Source organism: Medicago sativa, chromosome 2, assembly GCF_051527215.1.
Source record: "Medicago sativa cultivar Bolivia chromosome 2, Bolivia_mono, whole genome shotgun sequence".
Classification (NCBI taxonomy): domain Eukaryota; kingdom Viridiplantae; phylum Streptophyta; class Magnoliopsida; order Fabales; family Fabaceae; genus Medicago; species Medicago sativa.
The window spans coordinates 7,860,356-7,886,155 of NC_140750.1; the positions used below are offsets into that span (position 1 = coordinate 7,860,356).

At 35.3% G+C, this 25,800-nt stretch overlaps 1 long non-coding RNA gene and 2 other non-coding genes across 3 annotated transcripts; 2 read left to right on the forward strand and 1 right to left on the reverse strand.

The window, feature by feature from the left end:
- Positions 1-16,271: 16,271 nt before the first annotated feature.
- LOC146944155 (uncharacterized) lies at positions 16,272-18,317 on the reverse strand. Its single transcript, XR_015028126.1, has 3 exons — positions 18,028-18,317; positions 16,649-16,794; positions 16,272-16,340 (listed from the first exon to the last, which is right to left on the reverse strand). It is a non-coding gene; the product is annotated as an uncharacterized LOC146944155 (long non-coding RNA).
- Positions 18,318-25,288: 6,971 nt separating this feature from the next.
- Positions 25,289-25,362, forward strand: TRNAI-AAU (transfer RNA isoleucine (anticodon AAU)). The gene has a single exon. It is a non-coding gene; the product is annotated as a tRNA-Ile (tRNA).
- An 89-nt stretch (positions 25,363-25,451) lies between these two features.
- Positions 25,452-25,557, forward strand: TRNAK-CUU (transfer RNA lysine (anticodon CUU)). Its single transcript has 2 exons — positions 25,452-25,488; positions 25,522-25,557. It is a non-coding gene; the product is annotated as a tRNA-Lys (tRNA).
- The last annotated feature ends 243 nt before the right edge of the window (positions 25,558-25,800 follow it).

A 25,800-nucleotide genomic window follows, 5' to 3' on the forward strand; every position in this document is an offset into this window, starting at 1 on the left:
TGCCAGTAAGATGGAAAACGCGTCAACACATAAAAATTACACAAATTCTATTTTGTTACTTTTCATGAAGATTCATTCATGGCTTTCTTGGAAGATAACCACCGTCTCATTCCATTGCCCATTGGGTCTCTAAATATTTGTAACTTGTGACATTATTATTAGAAATTAGAATAAACAACATAAGTATATATGTAAATATGTAATGTGAACTTGGTGTTACGATTTCAATGATCCACGTGAGGTGGTATTAATTGACTTGTTGAGTTTTCTATTTTACTATTCTTTTTCCATTTCTACAAAGTGTCTTTTTTTTTCCATTTGAGGTTACGTGTTTGAATAAAATATTTGAGCTCACTAAAAAGTCATCAAGGACGTACTCCTTATATTTCTTCAAGTACACACAATGTGCATGCTTTGTAATCAAGAATTTTAATTCGAATGTGTAAACTCATCAGTCATCATGGATAATTGTCAACTCATCATGTTTCAAATGTGTTAACTAAAATTTGCACAAGTCTAGGCTTAATTAGATACTAAGTTGCTTGTATGATTTTTCATTCCATTATTAGATAAATTTAAGCTCTATTTTGTAATCTTAAAACACTTGTTATGACAATTTTTTTACATATAGTGTTAGTGCATTTTGTTTGCTGCAGGATTGTGTTATGTTCTAGTCATTTATTACATTCATTGTTTTCATTTTCAATTATGATTTAGAGTTTTGGTCGTTTATCTCTTTTGCAGAGATTGTGCTTTTTTGTATCTTCATTTTTTTCAATATAAAAGTATTTTTGCTTATCGAATAAAAAGGCATACATATAATAGGTGAGTAACATATATTTTTTTGACAGATGGTGAGTAACATATACCACAAATGAAAAACAAATACCATAGAAACATTTTAAATTTTAGTAATGGGACCTCCATGTGTTAACCCAATTTTATCCAATCAATTAAAAAATCTAAAATAGTAAAAGCATAGCAAAAAAACTTTTGCCATATTTTTTAATGAGGATATGGATCTAACCACCATTTGGGACGACAATGTTCAAGGAAGTACTTGTTGGAATGATTCAAACATTTGCTAAAAAAAAAAAATTAAATGATTAAAACATAGATAGCCAAATGCGGAAAAAAATAACCTGTTGAGGAGAGCATAAACATCCATCAAGTTAACCTATTTATGACTAAATAGAGCACAAGAAGCTGGAAAACATCGTCACTTGCCTCGCATGTGAGTAGAGGAGTCCTAGTGGATCATGTAAACTTTACATCTTATTTTGATTGGTGAATTAATCCTTAAGTAAGATTTCAAAGTTTTTAAATATTACTTCTCCGTTTCATTTTAATCGTCGTTTTAGATTTGTGTGCATTTTTTTTTTTTGAAAATTGCTGTTGACACATTGCATAAGGCTGGGACACACATGATAGGCCCCACAAAGCTTAAAAATTAATTCTCAATCATATCACTTGTGAATTCCATTTCAACACAAACAAGAATTTAGATATATATATAATAATAAGCTTACACCACAACAAAATCGTTACTTCTACGGTTGAATTTGTTTTAATTTTTTTTTTTTACTTTTATAAAAAAACATGATATGAAGATTCATTTTCTTAATGGCAGTTGTTAATCGAAGCAAGCATGGTGAAATTAACACAACAAACGTGAACGTGGATCTAAAATTGATAAACTTCATCATCATCCATTTGCGTCGAAGACATTAATAACTTGAAGATAGCAGAAACAACACAATACTTGACCAAGGCTAAGATGAGTTAGTCTCCTACAAAAGCAAGCTTATAATATAAACCAGTTTTTGTGGTTGTGAAAGAAAAAAAACAAAAAAAGGGATTGAAGTGGAAGACGAAGAAGAAGAAGAAGAAAGAGAAGGGTCTGTTTTCCTCGGTAGTTAACTACCGAGGTTTTTATAATATTGTTTTCCTCGGCAGTTAACTACCGAGGAATTCCTCGGCAGTTAACTGCAGCCGGATTTTTAAATCCTCGGTACTTAACTGTCGAGGGGGCAAAACCGTTTTTTACATGTGTGTCCCAGCCTTCTCAAATGTGTGAACAACAAATTTTTTTTTTTTTTGCGTTAACCCTTCGGTTCTCAAGAGAAAGGGGTCTTAGTAATCCGGAGTTCGGTTGTAATATAACGATAACCTGACCAAAAATTATTCTACTTAGGAATCGAACTCGGGTTCTCCCGAATGATTCATCATTGATGAAGTTCATTAATCACTAGAGCGCGATTGCTTGTTGAATTCCACAGTTACTTGTTGACGGTTCTAACTACCAAAATGGCTAAGGAGAAATTTATTTCTTCATAGATGCATAACCTCTTATTATACCTCCTTTTCATTCTTCATCAACACATTTGTATTCCTACAACTCTTTTTCTCTATCCAGTTCCAATTACATGTCGATACTACTGCTGAATTGTATAAATCTTGTTGAAGCGGGTATTATGTTAGATGTTTTGGATAAAAAATTTGAGGTTTGATGAGCTTTCTTGATACCTGATAAGAAAAATTTATACAAATACATTATAAAATGTTATGTGTCTCTAATCTAAGTCATTGGCACTAACAAATGGAGTAACGTCGTCAAGTGGTTTTTGCCCATATGTTTGATTACTGATAGATATCTGGCAAGTGTACCAAAAACTATCGAAGTAGTAAAAATATCGATCCACAAGGACTGTGTTAATTTCAATTGTAGCAAGCGCGTTATATGTTAGGATGTGTAAAGTTTGTATTTGGTTGCCCTCGGCAGTAAAGTTTGGTTTTAATCAGAGTTGATTAAAGTAGAAAGAGTTTGAAAGAAAATTATATTGAGATGAATGGTTAAGCCGGTGAATCCACTATTGCTTTATATGAAAAAGTCTCCCTCTCTCTACTCTCAATTACTACTCAGTTTTTACGATAAATTAACTAAGTGACTTTGATCAATCTCTCGCATCAAAGCCCTTTCCTAAGTCATAACCGTATTAATCTCTTAACGTGATTGAATAACCGCGGAAGCAATATTGGAACGTTAATTCATGTATCATAACCCTCAATTTCCTATCTCTAGGCTCCTAGTGTTGAGTTAAACAAAATTACTATTTCAGGATTAAAAGCTAGGGCTAGTAGTCATTCAATTCCTAAGATCGATTCATGTGATTGCAAGAAGCTAGGGCTAGTAGTCATACAAAACAATAATCATGAAAAGCAATAAACACAAGTAATTCTGAATAAAAACTGAATAGCATTGATTATAGAGAGAGTTCAACTACAAAATCATATATTACAAAAGTTTCATCATGGCTTAACCAAACTAAAGGTTTAGCTACTCATAGCTAAACAATCATAAGGAATAACAAGAGAAAACATACATAAATCTAACCAACGGGGTGTTGGTATGAGATTCAGGGCTCGTTCCTTGGTCTCCTGTCGTCCTTAGTGCTCAAAATCGCAATAATAATCAGTACCAAAACCCTTGCTAGCAGCTGGATATTTATAGAAAGAAATTAGGGTTTCAGAAAAGCCCATCATCGTGCCACGTTACGGGTTGGTCGTGGCACGATGCTTCATTAATCCTACGTGGCAGCAGACAAAATCAACCATCGTGGCACGTTGCATGTTGCTTCGTGCCATGAAATTTCCAGAGATGAATCTTTGTCCCACGCTTCCTTCAACGTGCCACGAACATAACCAAACGTGGCACGATGCTTTGAGTTTTAGGCAATTTTCCTTGGTTTCTTGAAGTTTCTTCTCTTGAGCTCTTGTTCCTGTTTTGGCTTGATTTCACCATGAATTCATTGCAGTTGACTCTATAAATGCTATAATAAAGACCTAAATATGACTAAATAACTAGTGTTGATGCACTGTCATCACAACCCCAAACTTAAATCATTCCTTGTCCTCAAGGAATCAATTTGCAAATGGAAAAATCGCAGTGAGATAACAACTTACCAACCAATGATATGCTTAAAAAGTTCACTCCCTTCCGGTGTAATGATGTACCGGATGCCAAGCTCTTTCCTCCAAATCCACAACTCCACGCAATTGTTTGAATAGGGTCACACAATCATCATGCAGGTCTGCTGTATTACCATAAGCTTGAAAAATTTCTAAACTGTCAATCAAAGTCAGAGTCAAGTACACACTTTAAGGTCTTTCAGGGTTATAACTGGGCTTAGGTGAAAGGTGGATATAATTTGGGAAGTAGTGTTATAAAACAATGAAGTTAAGCTCATACTACTTGGGTATCCTTGATAACACACAGAAAACCAATCCTTCCTTTCAAATTTAACACAAAGAGTACTAGAGAACTTATTATTTTTTCTGAGACATATAAACATTGTTGGTCTCATACACAAGATTCTTTTCTTTTCATTCATAATTTTTTTTCTGCACCATTTCAAGTGCTTTTTATTTTCAAGAGATAACATATAAAATTGAATCATTTCTCTTTTCTTAGTTCTCTAGTACCCCCACCCCAAACTTAGTAAGTTGCTAATTCCAAAAGCAACCCCAAACTTGAACATTTCACAACCTAAAGAGCTTTAAACAAATAATTGGGACATTCATTCCTAAGGTCTTCTAGGTTTGTAATGTGGCTAGTCACCGAACAAAAGTGATCTATACCTAATGGCTCAAATTGGCTTTACAAAGGATAAATAATTCATAAATCAAGGTAGGCTCAAAAAGGCTCAAGGTACCAAGCACTTTGCCTTAGTGTGTACAAAACAAGACCAATTAACAAATAGAGAAATATCGCAAGTTCTAGAAACAGCAGTTGCATGGAACACTCATATATGTAAAATTGGAAAAATAAAATTTTGGTTATGGACCTTACAAGTTTAGATATCTGGGAGTTGTGGCTACCTATTTCCTTTGCCGAACACTTCCCTCTGAAACAATTAGGCATCATCCTCCTTGAACTCTTTGGCATATCATTGGTATAGCACTGTTATGAGACTGATAAATTTCCACAAACATACAGATTCGTTAATAATAAACAAAGGAAAGCATTACAAACGGGGGGAAATTAAAGTTAAACAAAGTGCAAACCAACAAAATGTTCCAACGGAATGAAAATTACATCAAAATAAACGAAACAAAGATAGAAAGCTGGAAAAAAAAAAAAAATTGGACTCAAGTCCATCACTGCTCATCGTCATCAGTGGCCTCTGGATCACCCTGCAAGCCAGCATAAAATTCATTCACGCTCTGATCACTAGCTGCCTTCCCACGAGCAAAGTCGGATCGAAGGCGACCCTCTCTCTCTCCAGCACGTCTCCTCTGCTCCATGATGTAGTCCTCCATGTTGGCTTCAGTGCCAAACCTATCAAAAGCATTGCTCTGAAGGGACCTCTGACGGTGCTGATCAGCAGCAAGAGAAAGCTCCGCCCCAAAGTAAGGACCGTCCACATACATCTGTGATGATGTATCCTGGGCCCAGCAAGCCATACCTCCCAAGTAATCAAGCATCATCGGGTGTAGTGGTGGGTATTGAGGCGCATCCTCCTGCATAGGCTGTGCCTGAGATGGTCCTCCATGCTCTCGCTGAACCGGTGGTCCTTCACGACCTTTCTTCTTCTCAAACTTCACCATAGCAGTATCATCAATAGCTCCCTTTGACTTAAGCATGATGTCTCCAAGCTCCTCCGGGACACCTTCCTTCTTACACAAAGCATTAATCAAGCAAACGTGCCCCAAATGCACCGAAGTCCCGCAATTTGCCATTTCCTTAAGACTTAAATTGATCACTCGCCCAACATTTATCCCATAGCCAAAGATGATGGCCTCTAGAATATACAACCTCTCCATAGGCAACTCAGATGTAGCAGAAACACTTTCCAAGGTAGAATGAATGAATGAAGCCCAAGCTTTGTATTGTGGCTTGAGGTCCACCACATCCATCCTAGTAGGAAACCCAGTAGCTCTGGACCTAACATAATCAACACCCTCTTCGCCAATTTCCTGCAAAATCTGTTGAAGCACATCATCGGAAGGAAAATTATTCGAGCTCCTGGACCTCCTCATTTCTACATGACATTGTCTTGGAGGCTTTAGCCCTAGAAATGCATTGATGGCTCTAGGGCTATAATCTATCTGCTTTCCACGGACATAAACCACATTATCCTCATCTCCAAAGGCATTAGCAAAGAACTCAAGAGCAATGGTGCGATTGCTTTCTTTTTCAACCATGTCGTTCAATCTCTTCCACCCAAGCGTTCTTATAGTTGTTTCAAATTGAGGATACCTCTGAAGGTTGATGAAATCAAACCTCCTTTCACCAGAAAACTTAAACCCCTTGATCTTTTCAAACCTCTCGGCATGTTCGTCATCCTGAAATTTCTCATAGTCGGGTTGTTGTGGTGGTTGGGTTGATTGGGTGCTGCGGGTTGTTCTGGAGCGTTTGTTGGATGTTGAGGCCATTTGTGGAGTTAGGTTAGATTGTTTGGATGTTTTGGGATTGAGGAAGATGGAGATTGAGTGGTTAGGGTTTGTGAAATAAGGGTTATGTCGAATTTGTGGGAAAAAAATTGATGTGTTTGATGAAGTAACGGGTTGGAATGTTTGTGAGAATGATGAAGATGTATGAATGGTGGTTAGGTGTGAATTTGAGAGGTAGAGAATGGGTGAGACGAAATTTGGGCAGAGTTTTGGTAAGGGAGAATGTGAATGGTGAGAAATTTGTGAAGTATGTATATATAGAATAAGGACCATCGTGCCACGTTACAAGGAGATCGTGCCACGAAGCTATTTGTAACGGTCTAAAAAATTTAAAACTTCCCACTCACGTGCCACGATGCAGAAAAGCGTGGCACGATCATCGTTCTGGGTAGCTTCGTGCCACGATCATAGAGCCTTCGTGCCACGTTCTTAGTTCTTCCAGCAAACGTGCCACGTTCTGAGAGTGTTCGTGCCACGAAATTTCCAGTGGCGAACAATGTTGGAGCAACTCTCAAAACGTGCCACGATGAAGAACCATCGTGCCACGATTATCTAGGTTTTCACAAAAAAACTTCTTTTCAACTTTCTAAAAATATTTTTGCTGTTTTTGTTTTATGAAAATGCAATAAATAAATAAATAAAGACAATACCTGAGTGGATTTAAATCCGATGGGTTGCCTCCCATCCAGCGCTTCTTTACCGTCACTAGCTTGACTTATGATGACCCTTAAGGATCATTCAACACCACTCCCGCTCTATTCTTTGGGAGTTCACCTCCAAGGTATGGTTTCAGCCTTTGTGCGTTTACCTTGAAAGTTTCTTGCTCACCAGGCTTACTAAGCTCCACTGCTCCATAAGGAGACATATCTACAATCACGAATGGTCCGGACCACTTGGATTTTAACTTCCCGGGAAATAACTTCAACCTGGAATTAAACAGCAAAACAAGTTGTCCAATATAAAATTCTCTCCTCACCAACCCCTTGTCATGATACCTCTTAGTTCTCTCTTTGTAAATTACGGCGTTCTCATACGCACGCAATCTCATCTCCTCTAGCTCATTAAGTTTTAATAACTTTTTCTTTCCAGCTAAAGTTTGATCAAAATTTAGGGCTTTGATAGCCCAGTAAGCTTTATGTTCCAATTCAACCGGGAGATGACAAGCCTTTCCGTAAACCAACTGATAAGGGGACATCCCAAGGTGCGTTTTAAACGCAATTCTATATGCCCAAAGAGCGTCATCTAACTTCCTAGACCAATCTTTCCTAGAAGACGCTACAGTTTTCTCCAAAATTTGTTTCAACTGACGGTTTGAAACCTCCGCTTGACCACTAGTTTGAGGATGATAGGGAGTTGCAACTTTATGTTTGATATTAAACTTTTTAAGCACAGTTTCAAGAAGATTGTTGCAAAACTGCTTCCCCCCATCACTGATCATAACTCTAGGGGTTCCAAACCTAGTGAAAATATTTTTCTTCAAGAAATTAACCACAGTTTTAGCATCATTAGCAACACATGGTATCGCTTCAACCCACTTGGTAACATAGTCAACACACACAAGTATGTGGAGATAAGAGTAAGAGGAGGGAAATGGTCCCATAAAATCTATGCCCCAACAATCAAAAGGTTCAACTTCAATGATTCCAGTTAGGGGCATTTCATTCCTCTTTGAGATACTACCTGTTCTTTGGCATTCATCACACCTCTTTACGAACTCTTGGCAATCCTTGAAGAGAGTGGGCCACCAGAAGCCACTTTGCAAGATTTTCGCAGCGGTTCTTTCTCCACTATGGTGGCCCCCATAAGCTGAGCTATGGCAGTGCCACATGATACTATTAGCTTCCGTACCTGCAACACAACGTCTAATCAAACCGTCAGCACTTACCTTAAATAAATAAGGATCATCCCACAGATAGTGGTTTGCATCCTTGAAAAACTTTTTCCTCTGGTGCTGTTCCATGTCATCCGAAATTATATTACCGGCCTTAAAATTCGCCATGTCGGCAAACCAAGGCCTTTCTTCAATCGCCATCAGCTTTTCATCCGGGAATTCTGCTGTGATAGCCTTCTCTTTCTTCGTAACCTCCTCATTTTCCAACCTTGAAAGGTGATCAGCTACTACATTCTCCACTCCTTTCTTGTCACGAATCTCTAGATCAAATTCTTGTAATAATAGGATCCACCTCAACAGCCGAGGCTTTGAATCACCTTTTGTCAAGAGATATTTAAGAGCTGCATGATCTGAAAAAATAATGACTTTGGAGCCTATTAGATAAGAACGAAATTTCTCCAATGCAAATATTACTGCAAGCAACTCCTTTTCAGTAGTGGAATAGTTAACTTGATTTTCATTTAAAACCTTGCTTGCATAGTAAATTGCATGGAAAAATCTGTTCTTTCGTTGGCCTAAGACTGCACCAACAGCATAATCACTTGCATCGCACATAAGTTCAAAAGGTAAATCCCAATCGGGTGCAATGATTATTGGTGCAGTCACCAACTTGGTTTTAATCAAAGAAAAAGCATTTAAACACTCAGAATCAAAATCAAAATCATTTTCTTTGACCAAGAGGTTACAAAGGGGCTTAGAAATTTTTGAAAAATCTTTTATAAAACGCCGATAGAAACCGGCATGCCCCAAGAAACTCCTAACTCCCTTAACATTAACAGGTGGTGGAAGTTTCTCTATAACCTCTATCTTTGCTTGATCCACTTCTATGCCTTTAGCACTTATTTTATGTCCCAAAACTATACCTTCGGTAACCATAAAATGACATTTTTCCCAATTTAAAACAAGGTTAGTTTCGGTGCATCTTTTTAGTACTTCATTTAAGTGGAACAAGTATTGGTCGAAAGACTTACCAAACACAGAAAAGTCGTCCATGAATACCTCAATGTTCTTCTCTATCATGTCAGAGAAGATGGAGAGCATACACCTTTGGAAGGTCGCCGGCGCATTACACAGCCCAAAGGGCATTCTCCTATAAGCAAATATACCAAACGGACAGGTGAAAGCAGTCTTTTCTTGATCTTTCGGAGCCACTGCAATCTGATTATACCCTGAATACCCATCCAAGAAGCAGTAAAAGGCTTGACCAGCCAATCTCTCTAGCATTTGATCCATGAATGGTAATGGAAAGTGATCTTTCCTTGTTGCAGAATTCAGCCTCCGGTAGTCTATGCACATTCTCCAACCGGTGACGGTACGTGTGGGTATCAATTCATTCTTTTCATTAGCCACTACCGTCATTCCTCCCTTCTTAGGCACCACATGAACAGGACTTACCCAAGAGCTATCAGAAATAGGGTAAATCATACCTGCATCGAGCAATTTTAACATTTCTTTCTTGACAACTTCCTTCATTGTTGGGTTTAGTCTTCTTTGAGGTTGAACCACAGGTTTGTATTCAGCCTCCATATGTATTTTGTGCATGCAATAGGCTGGACTAATACCCTTTAGATCAGAAATGCTCCATCCCAATGCGCCTTGATTACTTTTCAACACCCTCATTAGTTTCTCTTCCTCTAAAGGTGTCAATGTATTACTGATGATTGCTGGTTTGGAAAAATCCTCACTAAGAAAGACATACTTCAAGTGTGGAGGGAGTTCTTTCAACTCTGGATTTTTTTCTTTTTCATTGTTCAATGTTTCCGATCCCCCATATTTTTCACCAAGTAGGTTTTCAAGTGGCAGGTGATGCATTTGTTGCTTGCTTGCCTCAAGTTGCTTGACACAATCCTTTACCTCAATATCTTCAGTATCTTCATCATTCTCTATAGAATTAACTAATGTTCTCTCTAAAGGTTGTGTTGGTTGAGGCTTACGAGAATCATCTTCAATTATCTCCTCCACAACATCAATTCGGTAGCACTTAGGATTTTCAGCTTGATGTTTCATGGCTTCAAAAATATTAAACACAACTTGCTCGTTGTGGAATCTCAACATAAGCTGGCCCATTTCAACATCAATCAAAGCTCGACCGGTTGCAAGGAAAGGTCTTCCAAGAATGAGTGGCATGTCTTCATCTTCAGCCATGTCTAGGATTACAAAATCAGCAGGAAATACTAGCTCATTTACCTTAACTAGTACATCTTCAAGTATACCAAAAGGGTAAGAGATTGACCGATCAGCTAGAGTAATGGTCATTCTTGTTGGCTTTGGCTCCCCACATCCAAGCTTCTTCATCATTGAAAGAGGCATCAAGTTGATACTTGCCCCTAAATCACACAACTCTCTACCAATGTCTACCGGTCCAATAGAACAAGGAATAGTGAAAGCACCTGGATCTTTTAATTTGGGTGGAAGTTTCTTTTGAAGAATTGCACTACAATTTTCTGAAAGTGCAATGTTTGCATCATCTTTTGGTTTCCTTCTTTGAGTCAGCAAGTCTTTCATGAACTTAGCATACATGGGCATTTGATCAAGAGCTTCACCAAAGGGAATGTTCACCTGAAGTTGTGAGAAAAGCTCCATGAACTTCTTGAATTGACCTTCCTCCTTCTTCTTCTTTTTGGCTAAGTGAGGGTATGGAAGCTTCACATATGATGGAACAACTTGTGGCTGATCTCCATCCTTCAATATTTGACTCTTAGACTTCCTCAAGATTGATTCTTCATCAATCAATTTCTCACTTTTTTCTCCCTCTATTTTTTTCTTCCTTTCATTTTCAACTACTCCTTGATCATTAACTTTTTCAACTACAACCTCATTATTCTTTTCAACTTCACCTTCTTCTTCTTCCCCCACTACTACTTCATCAGCTTTTTTTGGAACTTTTGGAACTGGAGGTGTCAAGACCTTCTTGCTCCTCAACTCAATAGCATTGCAAGACTCATTTTTAGGGTTGTCTTGTGTGTTACCTGAGAATCCGCCTTTGTTTTGTTCAGCCAATTGTTTAGCTAATTGCCCAAGTTGAGATTCAAGCATCTTCCTGGAGGCTTCATTGTTCTTTCTCTCAGCCTCTTGACTCTTCTTCATCTCTTCAAAGTTGCCTTGAGTCATCTTCATAAAGTTCATCATAGTTTCTTTAAGAGCTGAAGGCTTCCTTTGTTGTGGAGGATTAAGCATCTGAGAGTTCAAAGCGTTGTTATTTGAGTAACTGAGATTTGGATGCTTGTTGATACCTGAGTTGTAGTATTGATTTTGCCTTTGATAACCTCCCATGAAATTAGCTTCCTCACTTGATCCTTCTGGAACACATTCACCATTGGGATGTTCTTCACCGCATAAGTCACATTTGATTGCAGCCATCTGTTGTTGCTTATGAGCCAAAGTAAACCCTTGAAACTCCTTAGTAAGAGCCTCTATTTGTTTGTTCATGGCTGCTTGGTTAGCTAGGATTGCTGTTTGTTCACTTACCCCAAACACTCCTCTTTCTTTCTTCTTAGCTTCAGCACGATATTCATTACCCGCCATATTTTCAATTAAGGCTTGAACTTCATGATCAGTCTTGCTCTTAAGACTTCCTCCCGCGGAAGCATCTAAGAACATTCTTGTGTTTGGTGTCACCCCCTCAGTGAAGATTTGGAGGTATTGTTTCTCGGTGAACTCATGATTAGGGCATCTCTTCAGAAGCAAATTGAATCGCTCCCAAGCATCATATAATGACTCACCTTCTCCTTGCTTGAAGTTAGAGATCTCCATCTTCTTTTCCCAATATTTAGACATAGGGAAATATTTCTCCAAGAACTTCAGCTCTAACTCTTCCCATGTTTGGACAGTCCCATTTGGAATTGTTTGCAACCAATCTTTTGCTCTTCCCGTCAAGGTGAAAGGGAACAGCCTTAGTTTCTTCTGTGCTTCAGTCACGGTGGCTGGTTGCACACAAAACTCGCAAGTTTCAGCGAAGCGGCTCAAGTGTTCATGAGGACTCATGGCTTCAGTCCCATCAAATTGTTTATCCCTCAAACCGTTGAGGACAGTTGTCTTGATGTCGAAAGCAACGGGGTTAGCTGGTTGAAAAGTGTGGGTCAATTGACCGCGATGAGTGGCTAACCCATAGTCTCCCAGCTTAGGTCTCGGTGGTACAACTCCTTCTCCTTCCATAGTTGCAGATTTAGGAGAAGAGATCGTTTCAGATTCAGTTGAGAGTGGTTCCGGTATTTGTTCTCGAACACCCGGTGGAACGGACTGAGCTAACCTTTGCGACCGGACAGCTTTCCGAAGTGCTCTAGCAGTCCTTTCAATTTCCGGATCGTACTCTAAGTCGTCTGAGCTCTGTTTACCTCGCATAAACAGCAAAATACCTTAGTAGCACTGCACAACGCAAAGTAATCAAGTGAATATGAGAACAGAAAAATAAAAATTAAAAACAGAAAATTAAATTGCAAAAACCCTAAATTATAACGTAATTGCCTTGTTGAAATAATTCAACAGTCCCCGGCAACGGCGCCAAAAACTTGATAGATATCTGGCAAGTGTACCAAAAACTATCAAAGTAGTAAAAATATCGATCCACAAGGACTGTGTTAATTTCAATTGTAGCAAGCGCGTTATATGTTAGGATGTGTAAAGTTTGTATTTGGTTGCCCTCGGCAGTAAAGTTTGGTTTTAATCAGAGTTGATTAAAGTAGAAAGAGTTTGAAAGAAAATTATATTGAGATGAATGGTTAAGCCGGTGAATCCACTATTGCTTTATATGAAAAAGTCTCCCTCTCTCTACTCTCAATTACTACTCAGTTTTTACGATAAATTAACTAAGTGACTTTGATCAATCTCTCGCATCAAAGCCCTTTCCTAAGTCATAACCCTATTAATCTCTTAACGTGATTGAATAACCGCGGAAGCAATATTGGAACGTTAATTCATGTATCATGACCCTCAATTTCCTATCTCTAGGCTCCTAGTGTTGAGTTAAACAAAATTACTATTTCAGGATTAAAAGCTAGGGCTAGTAGTCATTCAATTCCTAAGATCGATTCATGTGATTGCAAGAAGCTAGGGCTAGTAGTCATACAAAACAATAATCATGAAAAGCAATAAACACAAGTAATTCTGAATAAAAACTGAATAGCATTGATTATAGAGAGAGTTCAACTACAAAATCATATATTACAAAAGTTTCATCATGGCTTAACCAAACTAAAGGTTTAGCTACTCATAGCTAAACAATCATAAGGAATAACAAGAGAAAACATACATAAATCTAACCAACGGGTGTTGGTATGAGATTCAGGGCTCGTTCCTTGGTCTCCTGTCGTCCTTAGTGCTCAAAATCGCAATAATAATTAGTACCAAAACCCTTGCTAGCAGCTGGATATTTATAGAAAGAAATTAGGGTTTCAGAAAAGCCCATCATCGTGCCACGTTACGGGTTGGTCGTGGCACGATGCTTCATTAATCCTACGTGGCAGCAGACAAAATCAACCATCGTGGCACGTTGCATGTTGCTTCGTGCCACGAAATTTCCAGAGATGAATCTTTGTCCCACGCTTCCTTCAACGTGCCACGAACATAACCAAACGTGGCACGATGCTTTGAGTTTTAGGCAATTTTCCTTGGTTTCTTGAAGTTTCTTCTCTTGAGCTCTTGTTCCTGTTTTGGCTTGATTTCACCATGAATTCATTACAGTTGACTCTCTAAATGCTATAATAAAGACCTAAATATGACTAAATAACTAGTGTTGATGCACTGTCATCAATTACTAGTGTGACCCGTGCTGATGCACGGATGACCATTAATTGCGATGAATACGCTATTAAAAAATGCGCAAACCATGTCGAAAACAAAGTAAAAAATTAGTTTTTTTTACGATTACACTATTCGATTTCCTTTTGCTTATGTAATCACAACAATTCAACTTCTGCCATCCCACAACGTCTCTAACGTATTCGATTTTGTCCATTACTAACACATACAACAATACAACCAAATATTGGGAGCGATGATGAGATATGCATGTGTTTTGCCCTTAATACTTGTCACAAACAAAATAAACGTAGTCCAATTTGTTGGCCTGAAACAAACAAATTTTGGATACATTGAAATACACCAATTAAATTTTATTTTCACCATAATATGATGAAACACTCGTTCACACTCGGGGAGTGACATCCAACAATCTCATTGATAAAACTCAAGAACCAAATATTAATTGATATAAGCATGACTAGTTATTTGAGAAACATTACAGATCGTTAATTTATTGTTTGGAATGAATGAGAACTCATCATCACAGGGTGCCAAATATGCAATGAGAGCCAAATTTGCTAAAGTTCTTGTCAGTCTTTAAATAGAAGCCAAATTCAAATTCAAGACAATAAAATAAACAAGATGAAAATTGTCCTGTGTTTGTCATCAAGTGGTTTTTGCCCCTATGTTTTATTATATTCTTTTGCTGAACTAGTTTATCACATGTTCATAAGTTGTTTTTTTGTTTTAATGTATTGATATACTAGTAATGAATAAATAATAATTAACTAGTTTATATGCTTTCTAATATTCCCTCAAAAAAAATTGCTTTCTAATATATATGTATGTCATATTATGTGTTATTGATTTCATCGTATACAAATGAGGAACCATTTTATGTTAGTTAAATAAACATATATGCAATTATTAATTGTATTGCAATATCACTAATATAATATATCTATTCTGAAATTTAACATTGAATCAAACTATTGTATACATCTAAATTTCAAATTTTATTGTCAATATGCTAGTTTCACAATGGACATTAATTCAAAAAAAAATATCACATCCTTCGTCAAAATCTAAGATCTCAAATTTTGAGGATTGTGATGGTTTATTAATGGAGTTATGGTGTTGATGCTAAATATTCGTGCACCAAGAAATTTATTAATGTAAACATATATTTTTGTTTCAATTACACTTTCATTAATGAAAAATCATACACTTCTGTATGAGCGTGCTCGTGTTCCCAATACACATTTTTCTCCTTTAAATTCATAAATTTTAAAGTAATGTTTTTTCTTATATGGGTAAATATTTTGATACATACTTAGTATTAAGTACTAGATTGGTTGATTTCATTGTTATGGAGTGTAAAAATATTTTAAGTGTTATGTGATTAGAGAATCCATTTTCAAATGACTATGGTATTATGGAAGATGTTTTAAATGAAGAATTTAAAGTTGAGCAGAGTGGTGTGAAAGTAGATATATATGATGTTAGCATGTAATATGGTAAGATGCGTGATTACATTACTTTATAAATATGTGATGTTAGCATGTAATTTAAAGTTGAATTGTATGAGTTCTTTTCAATAATGTTTTACAAGATTGTATGTGTTTGTCTCTAATTTATGTACAACTTAACCTTATTCAAAATTAAAGAAATGTGTCAATTCTTCTTCTTCTTCTTCTTCTTCTTCTTCTTCTTCTTCTTTAATATAAGAAAATTAGATTGGAGACTCGTGCGTCGCACGGGTCTTATTAGCCGAAATCTAGATGCTGATCTAAATATGAAATGAATACCGAAGCAAAATAGACTAGAAATTTAATATCAATGTATTGTCAATTGATAGTAATGTATCGTTAATGAAAATGCAACACCAGCAGATAATGAAGTTCTACAATCTCCTAAATTTGGGTTTTTTTACTAAACATTACGAAATACTTCCTCATAGACGACATTGGATGTCATTTCAGTGTCTTTACCGTCTTCGTCTGTGATTAATATCTTCAACTCTTCTCTAAAAGTAACTCTCGAAACAACAACATACAACTTGATAAAGTCACGTTGATGAGGCAACTGCTAAAAAAGCACATGGAAACGGTTCAAATACACATTTAACTTGAGCACTGTGGAAGAAAATTTACTCCACCATTCGATATAATGTTTTTTTCTCTAATAGTTGCCAGACCATACGGTGTTTTCGAAACAGCGGTGCCATTTGACTTATCTGCATCATCCTTGTTTCTTCCTGGTAATTGAAAAATGCATTATTACATTGGAATATAATGTAAATAACACATGCATCTCATGCAGATGCAAAGAGTGGAGTTTAACTCTTAATTACGGTAACATTCATAAGCACTATAGACTGATGTGTATCAAATTCTAAGTTGCGACATTAGCTCTAAATTGTGGTAACATTCTTCCTGATAATTGAAAAATGCATTAATATTGTTACAAACCTGATACGGTTACCTGATGAGTTTTCATTATTTGATTAAGAAATGTCAAAAAGAGTCGCACATGAATGCTTTGTAGGAATAAAGAGTTACTCACAGTTTGTAATATTTGTGGCCCACTTGACTTATAACTTGAATTCCCTTGCTTTAGATTTTCCATCGTTTCTCTTGGTCACCTATTGAGTCTTATATGCTTCCATCATTAAAAGCAGATGCCAAAGAAATGAAAGGCCAAAATTTTATCTGATGAAAAATTACTATCACATATCTGAACGGAAAAAAAAATTCCTTAAACTATAACAACTATTTTTTGACCTGAAAATGGATCTTACAACTTCCTTTGACCGATGAAAAATTTGAAAAACACAATAACAACGTATATTGGCTTCTGTTATTGTTTAGAATACATTACTCAAAGCTGATACTCCCTCCGTCCCATAATAGATGACCTAGTTGACAATGTACAATATTGACTTAACATACTTTGACCGTATTTTTCTACTAATATACAAAGATAAACAGTGTCATGTAAGATGTTGTTGGATTCGTCTCGATGAGTATTTTTAAAATATTAAATTTTTATAATTTTGTCTAATGGATAATTGAAGATATTAAAGATAAAAAATATGCATTGATACGTGTGTCAGAGTCAACTGGGTCAAGTAATATGGGACGGAGGGAGTATAAAGCAATTCATGCAGAATGTAAATATAATTACATTGGAATATAATCTTTTTTTAGAAAACAATGACAACATAACAATCTCACGTAGATGCCAAGAGTGAAGTTTAACTCTTAATTACGGTAACATTCATAAGCACTATAGACTGATGTCTGATATCAAATTCTAAGCTGCGACGTTAGCTCTTAATTAATATTAGACAGATGCCAACATTGGACAGCATTGCACAATTCAAAATTGTTCCATACATACTAAATAATAATCAAACTGATGAATTGTATAATACACTGCAAAAATGTTATTTTTACTTGATAATACACAAGTTTAAATAAGCCAAAACATTCACCAATGACATTCAAAATCCATTAGTAAAATTTATTTTTAAACCAAAATCACAGTAGATGTCATAGTTTAGATTTATATTTACATTTACATCGAATGGTAAGAGAGTTTAAAGAACTCAGTCACAAATGAATTGGCTGATTAGTTGGTTAATAGAATCATAATATACGGTAATTATAGATTATAACAGAAGGTTGAGGTGTTATGCATAAAACATGGTTTCTTCGATGAATATAATTAGCCAGATTCAAATACAACCACACCTATATAGATGCATAACAACCAAATAGCAAATTACTTCATTTGTCCTCAAAGGAAAGACATTAGAGCAACTAAACCGATATCAAAATTGACTGTGATCAGTCATAATCTCAGATACAAAACAGTACAGAACAACAATAATAAACATGGCATCATTGGCTAAACAAAAAGAAACATCAATAATATCCTACCAAATTCACTTGTCAACTGACTCCCTCTTCACACAGACGATCTTCTTTTGCTTTGTGGACGAAGCTGCATTACGTCCTGCCATGACAGGGAGTGAAAAGGGAGTGAAAAACAACCAGGATAATATGACATAATGGGGAGAAGAACAAATTATCAGGAAAGAGAATGATTTAGTACACTGATATGCATGGGTTATGTTTCAACAAATTCTGGCTTACACGTATGTATAGCATGAAGGGAGGGTGAAGATACAGATAAATGCATGCATTGGAAATAGCTAAGGTTTTAAAACTGATTGGTATGCATTGGAAATAGCTAAGCCTACCACTTTTTTCTTTGCATTTCACTTTCCAACTAACATTGCTATAACTAAGGCACAGTAAATGCTCACCAATAATAGGGAAAATAACAGATTTCAAAGCAAAATTTGAAATTCGAATTCTAACTTAAGGAGGGAAATATTTTTAGGGTTGATTAGCAATTAATGAGATGTGATTAGAGGGAAAAAAATTAGGGTTAGTGATTAGCTAGACCTAATAAGCTTTAAGAGTAAGTGATATGGTTATGATAAGTTTACGCATTTCAATACACATGTCACTTAAATCTTTTAATGAAACTGATATAAAATTCATGTTTTGGAATTAAACACCCAACCAAACTATTGTGGACATTCAAATTTTAAGTTTGATTGTCAATATGGTAGCTTGACTATGAACATGAATTCAAAAGAAAAAAATATCACATCCCTCATCAAAATCCAACTTAAATTTTGAGGATTGTGTTGGATTATTAATGGAGTTATGGTTTTGATGTTAAACATTCACATCCCAAGATATATGTGATGTTTCCTGAAATTTGGTAAGAGATGCAGTTACAATACATTTATAAAATGGTATTATGTGTCTCTCGTCTAAGACATTAGAAATAAGAGCTATAGTTTTATGTCTTGTTCATTGTTCAAAATGTATTGGTAAAATAGGAAAATGTGATTTGTTTGTCATTTCAATTCATGCTTAGAATCATTTCATTAACCACTTTTTTTGTTCCTTGTTTGTTGTTTGAAGTTCAAATATGAAGTGACTGTTCTCTTTCATGATCATGAATAGTCAATATTAACTTGAACACCTATAATCATCACCAGTGGGCTCTATGATGATTTTCATTTTTGAGGCGTCACACTTTGTCTCAATCAGATGCGTTACCTCCAAAACAATATCACTCCATTCGTCACTGATCTCTTTTTCAAGTTCAAACCTTCCTCCATCATTTTCAATTTTTTTTCGTTTCAGCACCTTTATCTCTTTTTTCCATAGCTTTCATTTTTTCTTCTCTCAAATTTTTCATTTCAAGTTGCAGAGTCTTCAAAGCTTTCGCGCGTTCATGCTCAATCATTTTCCCCTGATCAGTTTCTGTAAACTTCCCCTGTTTCATTTTCCTCTCATTCCACAAATCAACAAAATTGATTACATGTATGTTCGTGAATTGTTTATTGTCATCAGTCGCAATCTGCAGTGGTATTTCACGAGCTTTGCAACCACATGTTGAAGAAGTGGTTGAATCATGATTCCTCTTCCGCCCAGCTTGCGTTGTATTGCCACCATCTCCACCATCCCCCCGCAGGAGCAAGCTCCAAGGTGTCCATCTGAAACCGAAACAAAAAACGAACACAAGTGAAACTACATTCGCAACCTATCTGAAACTGAAACAAAAAACAAACACAATTAAAACTACATTCGCAACCTTTAGGATTCAAAACCTTAAATAGAAACTTACGTCAGTCTGTGGTTTGATTACGACGTCGGTCTGTGTTCACCACCGCCGTGTGAAGAAGAATAAGCAACAACATTATGACTCTTACTCGAAGTTGTTATTCCAATGATGTAAACTTCAAGAAAATCGCGATGAACAGAAATCGATTGAACAAAAATCCTAGGGATTGTCTATCTAGATAGGTATGTTTTTAGAAGTTGGTTATCCAGGAGTTTTTGTGTTGGTGTACAACTGTTTAGACGGTACAAACAACCGAAATGTGCGGCATGTAGTTCCCTTAGTTGGTTGGGTTTGTTGTTGGCTTTTTAGTCTGTTTGCTGTTGTGTTCCTGGTGTCTTTTTATGTCGTGCTTTTATGCTGGTTATGTGGCTAGGGAGTTTTTGTTTTTTTTTCTTTTTTCTGTTTTGCTTGCTCCCTGTATTGCTATTCGTTGGGGTTGTTTGTTATTTTCCTTTGGAGTTCTTTTTCCCCATCTTCTCTTCCTTAGAGATTGGGTGCCTAATAATATTTGGCCATAAAAAAAAGTATAAAATGAAATCGATTAAATTAATAGTTTAACAATCGCGATTAAAAATTGAAGTTTTATTGTTCCTTGTTTATTGTTTGATGTTCAAATATGAAGTGATTGTTCTCTTTTATGATCATGAATAGTCAATATTAACTTAAAGTAGCGTTCTTGATCAAAATTCATTAATCATCTTGTGTTCCTCATTCCTTGTGAGTCTTTGTGGGATGATAGAACTTTCATATTAGGGTGAAAAACGTCTAAGCTAAAGGTGTTTCCCCATGCAAATTTTGATTAGGCATTTGGTTAATGTCATAAGATATTTAGTATGATGTCTTAAAGCAGATGAAAAAGAACAATTTTATATAATCGTTTGAAATAAAACGTGAGGCTTTGATCGAAGAGGTAAAGTTTGGATTTTTATGAAGTTTTATATATGAGAAGAAAATTTTGATCCTTATCATGTTGTATATGGATTTCCTCTTGTGGTTGCCTAAGTGGATAATGATGTGCATTTCATAATTTTTTTCTTTATGGTTGCCTAAGTGGTGAATTGAACATCATGACATGACATGACATATGCATCTTTATGGATGCATTTGTGGCTCGGTTATTTTTTCTGACTCTTACTTGGAATTCACATTCCAATGCTGCAAAGTTTAAGAAAATTGAGATCAACAGAAATCGATTAAGCAAAGTATAAAATGAAATCGATCAAAGCAACAGTTTAATGATCGCGATTAAAAATTGAAGTTTTATTGTTCCTTGTTTATTGTTTGATGTTCAAATATGAATCGAGTGTTCTCTTTCATGATCATGAATAGTCAATATTAACTTGAAGACCTATAATCGATGTAGGATTAATCGATCTGAAAAGTAGCGTTCTTAATTAAAATTCATTAATCATCTTGTGTTCCTCATTCCTTGTGAGTCTTTGTGGGAAGATATAGCTTTCATATTATGGTGAAAAACGTCTAAGCTAAAGGTGTTTCCCATGCAAATTTTGATTAGGCATTTGGTTAATGTCATAAGATATTTAGTATGATGTCTTGGAGCAGATGAAAAAGAACAATTTTATATAATCATTTAAAACAAAACGTGAGACTTTGATCTAAGAGGTAAAGTTTGGATTTTTATGAAGTTTTATATATGAAAAGAAAGTTTTGGTCATTATCATGTTGTATATGGATTTCCTCTTGTGGTAGCCTAAGTGGATGAATGCATTTCATAATTTTTTTTCTTTATGGTTGCCTAAGTGGTGAATTGAACATCATAACATGACATGACATGACATATGCATCTTTATGGATGCATTTGTGGCTCGATTATTTTTTCACATTGGTATGACTAACTTATCTTTGTAAACGTCTTTGTGGTTGGTTATATCCGGATCATGTAGTACTTATGAGTATGCATAATTGCATATAATTTATCTAAATGTATTAAGTATATTCTTGTGATCTAACATTTGTTCAATTCTTTAACTGCAAAAAATATTTGTTAACTATTTATTACATTTAGATAAATGTACATAAAAAAGAGTGAATAAATTAAAAAAAAAAACTAAAATAGGTTTGGTCGGGCTGGCTCATAACCCACACAGGATGAACTCTAGAATCTATGGCCCAATTATAAATGAAAATTGCTTTTCTGACATTCAAAACGTCATATTGACACATGAAAATAACGTTTTTACCACCGGCGGTAGTTAACTACTGCTGGATTGATCCGACGGTAGTTAACTACTGCTGTACACCAACGCAGCTTAAAAAAAGACATTAAAAAAAACTCCAACTGTAGTTAACTACCGTGGAGTGGCTACAATGGTGCCCTCGTCTTCCACCTACCTCCTATTCATAAATCATGAGTTGTTTTTCTTTTTAGTTTCCTTTGTTTGATTTCTATAGACAAGTGAGTTTGTGATTTCTTTTTTATTTTTTTTGTCTATGTGTTTGTGTTTCAGAAATTACAAACTATTTTAAGAAATCTGTGATGGTTCAAAACTTGATTTCTATATAATAAATTGGAAGGAGGTAGTTTGAAGTTGAAGTAAGCATAGCCAAATTCATTTTCAGTCAAAGTCATGTATGGTTCAAAACTTGTTTCAAAGTTCTTGCTTTGAGTTGTTACCAATTATGGTGTTCAATTCATATCCTCTCTTTTTTTTTTCTCTCTCTCTCTTGGATACATAGTGTAAAGTCAGCAAATAACAGAACCAAATCAACTATCATGTGCTTCTATATGTAATAAGGAAAAGTTTGTTTTGTTTTCCTCATGTGTCACAAATGCGCAGTGTACTAGGAAGAGGATGTGAAATAATGAGAAGTGGATAAGCTTCAATTGGAACTGTGCAGGTGGCCCAAAAAAAATCATATACATGCTCCACGGTAGTTAACTACCATTGAAGCTTTTTTTTTTGTGTTGTATACTTGGAACGGTAGTTAACTACCGCCGGATCAATCCAGCGGTAGTTAACTACCGCCGGGGGTAAAAACATCATTTTCATGTGTCAATATGACGTTTTGAATGTCAGAAAAGCAATTTTCATTATAAATAGGTTGGGCCAAACTAGCCCATTTATATACTCGGGCCTCTCAGGTCGGGCCGGACCAACCCATTTACACCTCTATAAACATCCGTCAAGTTAACCTATTTATGACTAGAACACAAGAAGCTGGAAAACATAGTCCCTTGCCTCACAAGTGAATAGAGGAGTCCTAGTCGATCATATAAACTTTATATCTTAGTTTTGGTTTATTGATAGAATTTGTCGTCTTTCTTTTATGTTTATTTTGATTGGTAAATTAATCCTTTAGTAAGATTTCAAAGTTTTTAAATATTGTGCTGTAAGGATTAGAGCACTCCTTCTTAAAAATAATGTTGGAACACTCATTTCAAATTATATTATTATTAATCTTCCTAACTTGTGTCATAAGGGCAAATGTTAAGCAACCTAAAAGTAGTAATTTTACATTGATAAAAGTAATAATTTATGTTTTAAAAAAATTAAATGCACAATTTTTTTACACGAATATTTTTTTATTGATTTCATTAGCATGTGTCCTTATAACACATTAGCATTTGCTAAAATATTATTCCCTTCAGTCAGATTTATAAAAGATATTTGGGTCAATAAAAGTTAAAATATTTGATTCAAATTTTTAACTACATAGATCACCTTTTGTTCTTTTGTTGATTCAAATATTTCCGGTAAATATAACATGAGAAAATATCTAACTCAAAAATTTCCAATGCACTTTTCTTTCCGATAGAAACACGTGTTCAACACCATACATAAAATTATTATTTTAATCATCATTACTTTTCAAATCCTAAATTTAAAGACATTAAACAAAAACATTACAGAACCAAAAAGAAAAGCAAACATATGTAGACTATAGAGAAATAAATGTAATGAGGAAAAAGTTTACTCAATTTATATTCAAGAAAAAGAATTATAGCTTCAAAGTTCATGGAAATAACTCGAAAAAAAAAAAAACCTGCAAGACTAAACTATAAGTTAATCAAATTACAAGGGGTTGCATCAATTACTATCAGAATATGAAATATTTTTAGTCAACTTTTGTATTGAATAGCATTTAGTAATATAATAATTGTCTTGCCTCTTTCATATATGAAATGTGTATATATTTAGAAGTGTTGAATCAGATTGATTATACAAAATTAAAGCCTATTTAATTTACATTAACATATACTAAAGGCTATTCAATACAAAAGTTTAGTAAGAATATTTCCTATTCTAATAATTACAATCCAAATAGTCAAGGGCCTATGGCACATGCTGATCCTTTACTTAACATATTCGCAAAGCTAAAAGCCTAAAACCAATAAAAAATTAAAGGGTCATGTTAACTAGTGTCCTCGGGGCACTGGTTAAGGAAACTAAAAAAAGAAGTTTTAAAATGAAAGTAACATTTTTCATGCTTTTGAATAGTTGACAGCACAAGTTTCAATGTAAATCTTACTACAGTTGACTCCGTAACCGGTGCTCCTGGGGCACTGATTAACATTACCCAAAGTTAAATTGCTGTGGATTGAACTAATTTCCTCCCCTAATTAAGGTCTTTTAACTACAACATCGTGCTTCAAAATTTGTCAAGTTGTAACTTCTTCACTCAAACATACTAGTTTTTTTTTTTTTTTTGGGAGATGCCAAAGTTATTTCTCAAATCTCAATGTCAATCTAACCGAAAGTATACAAACATTTACATAGTCTTCCTTATATATAGCACATATCCTCATGATACTAATGATATTCATAAACCAAAACAATCTCATTTTTCCATCTTTACATTATGGGGTCCAAAATTCCATCTCTTAGTTGTGTCATAATCTTACTAATGTTACTGGCTCTTGGAATTTCTGCAACTAGATCGAATTTTCAGGCTATGGAGAAAGGAAATAATAGAAAAGAAGCTTCTACCATGCTAATGGTGGATAATATGTCTAAATTGGATTTAGGTAAAACTTCCCTTTTTCTTCTTGCAAAGAGCCAAGTACCACCTTCGGGACCAAGCCATAGAGGCAACAACGCACCACATTAGAGTTAAGCCATTGAAATCTATTGGGGAATATATTGTGTATCTAAGTTAATGTACTCATTCGACCAAAAAAAAAACGGGTTAATGTACTCTATGAATCAATATATTTAAGAATAAATGGAAGGAGAGGTCCTATATAATTTTTCATCATTATGTGATTTTATGAGAAATAGGAGTTGGAACTCAACATATATATGTCTTCCCTTTATGTAATTTTTTACTTTGTGTGTACCGATCAATCCACATATATAATTATGTGAACTATATGAACATTTTTTCTTTTTTATAAAATTATATTTTGCCGGCTTCATTAGTGGCACTTTTATTTTTACACGTTCATGAGTTTAGTCAGATTATTTAATCAAAACATTCTCAGAACAAAAGTTTATCGCTATAAATAACTTAAAACCTCGCAATATAACAAATGGCCCATTAGCTCAGTTGGTTAGAGCGTCGTGCTAATAACGCGAAGGTCGCAGGTTCGAAACCTGCATGGGCCACTTGTTTTGTTTCCATTTTTGTATCATAATGTAAAATAATTAATTATAGTTATACTATTTATATTTCTTAGTGCAAACTCTACCAACAAGCCCGTCTAGCTCAGTTGGTAGAGCGCAAGGCTCTTAATCTAGCTCAGTTGGTAGAGCGCAAGGCTCTTAACCTTGTGGTCGTGGGTTCGAGCCCCACGGTGGGCGTTCATTTTTATTGTTCATTTTATTTTATTTTATTTTAAATGTTCTGTTTTTGTTTTATTCTGCAATTAAAATGAAATCATTTTTTTACATGGGGTTTATTAGCAATAACATAGAAACACGAAACTACTTGGTGGCCCAATACTAAGGGGTTTATAATCATACCCCATATTTTCATAAAGAATGTTCTTTTGTGGTCGTGGGTTCGAGCCCCACGGTGGGCGTTCATTTTTATTTCATTTTATT